General features: G+C 38.0%; 1 pseudogene; it reads right to left on the bottom strand.

Moving 5' to 3' along the window:
• Nucleotides 1-473: 473 nt before the first annotated feature.
• On the bottom strand, nt 474-10105 carry LOC149207771 (protease Do-like 7 pseudogene; annotated as a pseudogene).
• Nucleotides 10106-10563: the final 458 nt, after the last annotated feature.

Below are 10563 nucleotides of genomic sequence, written 5' to 3'. Positions count from 1 at the left end.
AACCCTCACCTCCGGTTATACAAAATCATATAAAGCCATCAAAATCATACCATTAAAAGACCATCAAAAATTATAAAAAAGATGTCCTCTATGGAGTTGATATATCTGCATATATAGCTAAGCCATACTCAGCTAGATCTTAGTCAATGCCCCTTTTTAAAAGATCTATTACTGGTTCTATTATGTTCTTTATATATGAGTGAATGTAATGCGCTACCAATTATTTATCAAAATTTTAATACACCGCATCTAGTTGAAAAAAATTATGGCTCTATTCTGTTCTTTATATATTGTTGAATGTAATGGGCTGACAATTATTTAAAAAAAATTAGTACACCTCATCCAGTTAAAGAATATAGGAAAAACTGAAAAGTGTAAAATCCGTGATCTAGTTCATAATGCTCTTTGCATCTCCGTGTATGAAAATTTGATCATTCTATTTGGTCCATGAGATGCTCTACGAGCTCATGCTCTTAGCTCTTAGAGACCGATTTAATGGTTGTTTGAATCCATGTTGCCGTTTCTTTGTCAAATTTAAGTTCCCACGTCGGGCAGTAATGCAAGTCTTGCTTCAAAGAAAAAACATGGCGTTTTCCATCTAAATTCAATATCTTAACACGAACAAAGTCACCGTGTTCCAACTCTTTTATTACATTTACAAATGTCTGCAAATCAGGCGTCGGTTTATCATTTAATTGAACAATCCAATGCTCAGTATGATCTGCATATCTATCAGTGGGGCATCCCAAATTATATCACAACAGGTATACACTGTTATGTTCAAGAGGCCAAAATCCTAACGAGCCGACAGCTGAGTTTGTCTCCTCTACAGTATAGCCGCACCAACTTACGATGTGCATGATTTGAAGCCCACTTCATACATATGTGCCCACAAGAACTCCAATCTCCTTACCCTGGCGGAAAATTGTAAGTCTTAGATCACCTTGCTCATCCTTGCTCTCTTCAACCTGCTGGCAAGCATTCTCAACATCCCGATAATTGGTAACCATGTTCCCATCTATGGCCAACCGCATGTCACCAGCGTCCAGCGTACCTGATGCTCATGATCCAGCAAAACAACACTTGACTTGCAACACCTGTTGTCTTAGAGGATCTTTGTTTGCTAAATCACTAATCCATTTGTCACTTAACCCAAAGATGCACACCTTTGAAAGTAAGGTTGTACAAACTTCAACCTCTAAAATGCGGACAATGGGCATAGATATTTTCATTCCGTTACCAAGCAAAGGTAAACCTGCAAATCCGTGAATAATCCTCTCTGAAATCTGGCTGACAGCATAAATTAGAATTGCACTCACAACCAGATTATTATATCTGTTGCGACTGTAGAAGCCAACCCATAATGCCCGAAGCCTTCCATGATCGTTGACTAACACACCAGCAAATAAATTCCGTAAATGTGCCTTTAATTCGATTACGTCCATGTTCATTGCTCTATAACGGGGAATATCAGTTGCAGCAATATTCAATGAAACTTGTGGGCTTGTGACAATGCACTTGTGTGATGCAAGTTCTAAGCTCTTTCTCAAACCAACAAGATGCACAACATCACCTTTAAGAAAAGTAGGTTTAGGAAGAAGAACAGCTGCATGTACAGCTGCAACACCTGTTGGGAATTTTTCTGGTAAAATTCCAAAAACAAACTAACTGAACACAGAGACAATGCTCTATTTTGGTTTCTCCAGGATCTTAACACAGGGAAGCAAAAAAAAAATTCTCCAGAGAATAGAGTTTCAATAACACACAAAACTTTCTATTCATTAATAAACTGCATATTACATATTTCTTCCTCTCTCACAGAGGGATTCACTAAGAACATTTCAACAAAGAAAATTACTCTGTCTCCTCCTGAGATTTTACAATTCTGTGTGTAAAAAGCTCTTTTACCTTCACTGCTGTAAAAGGAACTTTTACATATACTGCTGTAATAACAATTCTTACATATGCCGTAAAAAAAATTCCTCACATTACATTCACTGTGCGGTGAAAAAAGCATTTCTTTACTCACACCATTTACACACTTCTCGTTTAAAAAAAAAAACATTCTTCCCTTATTCACGCTTCTGCGCTTGTTACATTACATATCCACCAATACAACCTTTATATGTGTTGCTGCACATTTCAAAATCCCTGCACAGAAAAATTAACCCCTGCTCTGGTTTTTTTTGCTTCGCATTGTTGTTCATTTGCGAGCTGCTCTAGTTTCGCACTGCTGTGTGTATGTTTTCTTGCAATACAAAAAGTCAACACACAAATATATATATATATATATATATATATATATATATATATATATATATATCGCATACAATGTGTATGCATTCAAATAAAAAACTTACGTACGTTTTCTACCCCCATACTTCCGTAATAATAAAAAACATTAAAATTTAAAGTTCTACCAACAATTTACGAACCAACATAATTACTATTAATTACTCTACTGCAGTAAATGGCGGTCAAACAAAAATTTCACACGAACTCCATGGTTAGTCTTGTATGCATCTTTGAATTCAATCAACGGCGAAATGGCTTCACTCCAATCCAACGATCATCGCTCGCCCAAATAGAATGAATGTTACATCCAGATAGAAAGTTGTTTTGCTGAAAGTACAATTGACTTGTGGCAGGTTCTAATTACATCAGGCGCGTTTGGAGGAAAACCACTTTTCGTGAAAAGTGGTCCGATATGGTCAGGCGGTTTTGTGAATTAAGTGCAGCACAGCAAGTTGAAATTAATATTTCAACACTCCACTTTAATTTCAACTGCTGGGCATTCAGTCATACCCAGAAATTTCCTCAAAAATTCAAATCTTTTCTGGTCCAATGGCTTTGTCAAAATGTCTGCAACCTGTTCCTGAGTCCTACAATGTTCTAAAATGATTTCACCATTGTTCACCATTTCCCTGATGTAGTGAAACCTTGTATCAATGTGCTTCGTTCTCTTATGAAACACGAAACTCTTGGATAATGCAATATCTGAGCTATTGTAACAAAAAATCACCATCCCTTTTGCCTGCTCTTGGCCTAAGCTCTTTAACGTCCTTCTCATCCAAACTACTTGACATGCTGCTGCTGTAGCTGTCACATATTTAGCCTCTCCTGTAGACAACACCACAATAGGCTGTTTCTTAGAAGCCCATGAAATGGCTCCTAAACCCATGTTAAAGACATAACCGGATGTGCTTTTCCGACCATCTACACTTCCAGCCCAATCACTATCAGTGTATCCAACTAAATCTGAACATTCTGAGACAGTATATAAAATGCCAAACATTTTAGTACCTTTAGCATACCTCAGAATTATTTTGCTGCCTGCCAATGTGCCTCTTTTGGCCTCTCCATGTATCTGGAAATTAAACTAACAGCAAACATTATATCAGGCCTAGTTGCAGTTAAATACATTAGGCTACCAACAATGCTCTTATACAAGCTAGGATCAAAATACTTGTTGTTGTCCTCTTTGCTGAGTTTTAATCCCATCACTGTGGGAGTGATTACTGCCTTGTTGTCCTGCATATTAAATCTACCCAACACCTCATTTACATATCTTGCTTGTGAGATAAAAATCCCATTTTCATTTTGATCTACTTCTATTCCTAAGAAGTATCTCAGCAAACCCATGTCAGTCATTTCAAATTCTTCTTTCATGACTGATTTGAAATTTTCAATGAGGTAGTCATCATTCTTTGTAAAAATAACATCATCAACATATAACACAACAATTAAAATTTTACCATCATTTTCTTTGATGTAGATGGTGGGTTCTCCCTCACACTTCTCAAATCCATTTTCCAGTGGATAGGAGTCTATCCTACTGTACCATGCTCTTGGTGCTTGCTTCAGCCCATAAAGAGCTTTCTTTAATCTGCATACTTTGTGCTCTTGGCCTTTCTTTTCATATCCTGGAGGTTGTTCAATGTAAACCTCTTCCATTAACACTCCATTTAGGAATGCTAACTTCACGTCCATTTGGTAAACTTTCCACTTGTTTTGTGCTGCTATAGATAGCACTGCTCTCACGGTTTCCATTCTTGCAACCGGTGCGAAAGTCTCCTCATAGTCTCTCCCATACTGCTGCTTGTATCCCTTGACAACCAGTCTTGCCTTGTGGCTTTCTATCTTGCCTTCAGCACTACATTTGGTCTTGTAGACCCATTTAACTCCAATGACCTCTTTACCTTTTGGTAGCTCAACTAAATCCCATGTCTTGTTTCTTTCTATGGCATTCATCTCCTCATCCATAGCTTCTATCCATTTCTTATCTTTAATTGCATCTTTGAAATGAATAGGGTCATCAACATGACAATACAAAGAAAACAAGGAAATCATCCCTTCATCATAAATGTCACTTAAATTTCTGAATTTCTTATCTCTTTCATTTGGTGTGCAAGTGTTTGAAGAAGCACTTCAATTTCCTCCTTGTGGTGTGCTTGGAGAAGCACTATCATTTCTCTTCAAGGGTGTCTCCTCGTGTCCTTGTGTTGGCGCTGCTGTTTGGGGATGTATTTCAGCCATCTCTTCATCATCTTCATCATGAGACAAACAATTTTTAACATTCACTGTTTCCAACCTGTAAGCTTTGGATTCCTCACTGTATCCAATAAAAATACATTTCTCCCCTTTGCTGTCCAACTTCCTCCTTCGTTGATCTGGAATGTGTGCATAAGCCACACAACCAAAAACTTTCATGTGGGTGACTCCTTTCTTTCTTCCACTCCATGCTTCTTCCGATACTTTGTTCATCACAGATTTTGTAGGGGATCTATTCAAAATATATACTGCACAATGTACAGCTTCAGCCCAATAATAATTTGGAAAATTCTTTGCCTTTAACATACTCCTTGCCATATCCATGATGGTCCTATTCTTCCTCTCAGCAACTCCATTTTGTTGTGCAATGTAACTTGCTGTAAATTGCTTGTGTATTCCATTTTCTCTACAAAACCATAGGAATTCCTTGGAGATATACTCACCTCCTCTATCAGTTCTCAGAACTTTGATATGCAGCCCGCTTTGGTTTTCCACAAGTGCTTTGAAATTTCGAAATTTTTCAAACACTTCACTTTTGTTCTTTAAAAAATAAGACCAAGTCTTTCTGGTGAAATCATCAACGAATGTTAGAAAATATTGGCTGCCTGCTAATGATGGGGTTTGCATCGGTCCACATAAGTCTGAGTGGACAATCTCTAAGGGTGTCTTTGCCCTTATGCTTTTCCGTGATGGAAAAATTTCTCTGTGTTGTTTCCCAGAGATACAACCTTCACAAAGGTTGTCCGGTTTCTCTATCAATGGTAATCCTATTACCATTCCTTTTCTACTCAACAAGTTAAGACCTCCAAAGTTGAGGTGTCTAAATCTCAAGTGCCACAACCAATTTCCATCCTTTGGTACGCTTTGGAAAGCCTCTTAGGTAACTGCTGCAATTACTTCTTTGTTTTTCAAATTTGCCCTTATTCTGAGAGGGAACATCTTGTTCCTCGTCATCTTCACTTCAGCAATACATCGTTTGTTGGGTGCTCTATCCATGATGGTGAATACATCATTCACAAAGAAAACATTGTAACCCTTTTGAACAAGCTGTCCAATACTTAAGAGGTTACACTTCATTCCAGGAACATAATAGACATCTGCTATAGTTTTCCTTTCACCTTTCTTTGTAAATATTTTTACTTCTCCTTTACACATAATAGAAATTTTGCTATCAGTCCCAAGTGTGACTTGTGACTTCACATTTTGATCTAAAGTAGAAAACAAAGCTATGTTTCATGTCATATGGTTACTACAACCGGAATCTAGAAACCATATATCATCACTGTTTGTTTCAGCCATGTTACAAGCTAAAAGCACATTATCTTGGCTGATGTTTTCTCTAGTGATATGTGCACTAGATCTATTATTCATATCATGCTGCTTCTTCCTACATTTATTTGCATAATGCCCATATTTTTTACAATAATAACATTGGAAATTGGATTTTTCATACCTTTTTCCTTGAGCATGATGTTGTCCACTTTGTTGGCTGCTACCTTGGCCTTGGTTCTGATTTGGATTGCTGCCTCTTCCTTGAGTATTTGCTGAATTGTTCCTTCCACCTCCGTTTTGGCTTCTGCCTCTTCCTCTTTTGCTTCCTCTGCCTTGACCTCTTCCTCTTCCAAATGACATCTGGGTCTTAAAGGCTTGCTCTAGAGATGAGTTTACATTTCTACTCAACCTCTGCTCATGTGTTATCAGTGATGCATGAAGTTCATCAACTGAAAAGTTTGAGAGATCCTTTGTCTCTTCTATGGTGGTGAAAATCACATCAAACTTTGAGGGTAGAACCCTCAATATTTTCTCCACAATCCTCCTTTCTTCAAGAGTTTCTCCATGAGACATTATCTGTGTGGCTAGACCAATTACATGTGTGAAGAATGAGTCAATATTGTCTGACTCCTTCATGCACAAATTTTCAAGATCTTTCCTCAGCAACTGTAGATTTGTTGTCTTCACTTTCTCCATGCCTTTATAAGTTGTCTTGAGAGTTTTCCATGCTTCTTTGGATGTCTTGGCTGCTACTATCCTTGGAAACACACTCTAGTCCACTGCTTGGTACAAAAATAAAAGGGCTTTTGAACCCTTCTTCCCATTTCTCTTCAACAGATCCTTCTCTGCCTGAGTTAATCTATTAAACTCATTTTCATCTGCTGGTTCTTCAAAACCATCCTCAACTAATTCCCATAGATCTTGAGAAGCAAACAGGGCTTTCATGGTTATTGCCCAGTAGTCATAGTTCTTTCCATTAAACCGTGGGAGCTGAGTATTAAAAGTACCCATACTAGTGTTGGTGCTGGCCATTCCTTTCATTCTCAGCTATGCTTCAAATATTTAACTATGTATTTAAAAATACTGACTATTTCTTCAGTAGTAACACAAAAAACTAATCTGAGAAATACCTGGATCCTTTTGCCTGAGACTTCACTCTGTTACAGAAGTTGCCGCAACAAAAAACTCCTTCATTCACCTTCTTTGACACCTTCAAAGAGCCTGGATCTGCTCTGATACCACTGTTGGGAGTTTTTCTAGTAAAATTCCAAAAACAAACTAACTGAACACAGAGACAATGCTTTGTTTTGGTTTCTCCAGGATCTTAACACAGGGAAGCAAAAAAAAATTCCGCAGAGAACAGAGTTTCAACAACACACATAAAACTTTCTATTCATTAATAAAGTGCCTCTTACTATTTCTTCCTCTCTCACAGATGGATTCACCAAGAACATCTCAACAAAGAAAATTACTTTGTCTCCTCCTGAGATTTTACAATGTTGTGTGTAAAAATCTCTTTTACATTCACTGCTGTAAAAGGAACTTTTACATATACTGTTGTAATAACAATTCTTACATATGTTGTAAAAAAACTTCCTCACATTACATTCACTTTGCAGTGAAAAAAAACATTTCTTTACTCACACCATTTACACACTTTTGGTTTCAGAAAAAAACTTGCTTCCCTTCTTCACGCTTCTGCGCTTGTTACATTACATATCCAGCAATACAACCTTTATATGCGTTGCTGCACATTTCAAAATCACTGCACAGAAAAATTAAGCTCTTCTCTGGTTTTGTTTGCTTCGCATTGTTGTTCATTTGCGAGCTACTCTAGTTTCGCACTGCTGTGATTATGTTTTCTGGCAATACAAAAAGTCAACACACAATTTCGCACGCATATGTTTTATTGCAAAACAAAAAGTCAACACACAAAAATATATATATATATATATCCCATACAATGGATATGCATTCAAATAAAAAACTTACATACGTTCCGTAATAATAAAAAACATTAAAATTTAAAGTTCTACCAACAATTTACGAACCAACGTAAATACTATTAATTACTCTATTGCAGTAAACGACGGTCAAACAAAAATTTCACGCGAATTCCATGGTTAGTACTGTATGCATCTTTGACTTCAATCGACGGCGAAATGACTTCACTCCAATCCAACGATCATCGCTCACCCAAACAGAACAAATGTTACGTCCGGATAGAAAGTTGTTTTGTTGAAAGTACAATTGACTCGTGGCAGGTTCTAATTGCATCGGGCGCGTTTGGAGGAAAACCACTTTTCGTGAAAAGAGGTCCGATATGGTCAGGCAGTTTTGTGAATTATGTGCAGCACGGCAAGTTGAAATTAATATTTCAACAGCACCGGATGGACCTAGTGCGACAGGATCATATGCCACTAATGCATAATTGTGTACAGGGTGCTAAAAAATAACCTGCCCAGGGATTTCCGCTTGGTATGCAGCAAATGATAACATGACATCTGCCACAGATGTGGGAACTGTATTTCTGTCAATCACAACTATTCCTATGGTTTTAGAATGATAGACCACCACCCCGGTTTGAGAAAGAGGTTTATTCGGCACACAATCAAGCACTGATAATGGTGGTATATCGACATCAACCATGACAAGGCTTGGTTTTATGGCTTCCTCTAAAGATGGGGTTTGAATTTCCAGAGTTGTACCTGGCTCATCTTGATCATTCAGCCATCTCCTCTTCGCCTTGCTTCTGTCAATACTGATAGAGTCTGAAACAAAAGAATGAAACTGTGGCATATCACCCCCACCACTTACATTGCTAATAATACTTTTCAATCTTGGACTGCTAATGAGTTTTGTTGAATCCACTTCCATTCCGCCAACTTGTTCATCTGCTGAAAATGGGATTTGCAAGATTGCAGGCGTCCTTTTTCACAATCCACTCTCATCATTTCGATTGTATAGTTGAGGTTCTCCGTACCAATCATGCCTGTCAATAGTTACAAGGACAACCATCGTTCGATGATGATCTCGATGTTTCACAAATTCTAGAGGAACCCCTGATCCTCGATGTAATTTTGACAAAATAGATATACATTGTTCGACCCTTGTAGTTTCCTTCCCTGCAAATTTTTTAATGATATCACGAGAAGGAACACCTGCACTTGATAACATGTACCCTGGTTGTGCAACATACACTAGACCACAGTTGAAGGATAAATTCCTAGCCTGTTGGTACGATAAAGGATGAACTATGCCATCACTTTGTTCCAAAAAATTGTTTGGAGTTATAGAATGTAAGTCCTGGATCTCCAAAGTAATCTTTATAGGAACACCACCCCTCTCAAAATGTAAATTTATCGGCTTTACAACATTATCATCGAGAATTGTCTCCAACTTCAAGAAATGAGTGACAGTCTCATCATTCACACTGACAAGTAAATCCCCTCGCTCTAAATCTCTTCGGGAAAAAACTTTCTCAGTAATTCCTCAGTCTCGCCTTGAAGCCCTAACCTACGTGCCTCATCGAATCCTTTGTGAAGAAGAGTCATGTGGAGTGTCCCTCAAGGTATATGGACTGCATGCCATCAAGTGTCTGACTCATCCTTGCACCTCTATAAAATTTGCAAAGCCCTTACCACTCGAACTAATGGAAGATAATATGCAGAAGAACCTTCTTGTCTACCACCCGCATTTAATCCAACTGCTTGTGCCTCGCAATTTATTACTGGAGACCCACTTGAGCCTCCTTTTGTCCCTGAAGCTGCCTACATATAAAATGTATTGAATCATTGTACTTAATCGGTGAGTAAACAGGGCTCGGTCGATCTAGTCGGGCTAGGGTTCCTGCAGAAACCGAAAGCTTGTCACCACTGTCATTACCCACCACCCGGATCTCCAATCCAGTAGCTGCAGCTTCTGGTGCAAGAGGGATTTCCTCAATTTCCATAAACCGAACTGCTCCGGGATCAAAACCAAAAAATCCAAAATCATGAACAGGGTAACGATACAGAGGATAAATGGGAATCTCCTCATTATTGAGAAACGTAGCCTCAGCCATAACAGGTCCGGGACAAACGACATGGCGGTTCGTGAGCATGAGCCCACGTTGCTTATCTGCAATGAAACCAGTAGCTTTAAAGACACCGGCGCTCTTAGTATCGAAATCACGAGTGACAGTGACTGTTAACACCACCACGCCCTTAAAAACCTTGCTTAACACCTTGCCCCATTTCTCTGTCGTTGCAACACTGTGCATGTCTACTCCAACAACTTCCATTGTCAAGAATTTTCTTGATATTTAAGTCCACGACTCTAAGACACGTAATTGCGTACTGTATCGTTCCTTCACCCGCAGGTTCTCTAGTGATGTGAACAAAGAACGCGTGAATGTCTTCCGGGTGAGGGTTATATATACAATTAACTTTGTGAATTTTAATGAAAGCGGGTCCCACGCCATTGGCCTTTTTAAATTTGTTGTTTAAGAGGAGGATAATGTTGGATAAAGCACTTTTTGGGAAAAATATTAAGTAAATTTAATTTTGTATTCAGATTTAATATAAATTTTAATTATTAATGATTTTTTTTTTAATATTTAATTTTTATTGGGTTGAAGGGTATTTTAGTTATTATAGGGTAGATGTGTAGGTGTAATATAAGTATTATAAACCATTTTAAATGTCGACACAATTAAAAAATAATAAAAAGTTAAAATTTAAAAGTTATATTGGGGATGAG

The sequence above is a fragment of the Pinus tabuliformis genome, chromosome 1_2 (genome assembly GCF_031772625.1).
Source record: "Pinus tabuliformis cultivar Carrire ecotype Pingquan chromosome 1_2, CPIR1, whole genome shotgun sequence".
NCBI classification, from domain to species: domain Eukaryota; kingdom Viridiplantae; phylum Streptophyta; class Pinopsida; order Pinales; family Pinaceae; genus Pinus; species Pinus tabuliformis.
This window is presented reverse-complemented; position numbering and strand designations above follow the sequence as displayed.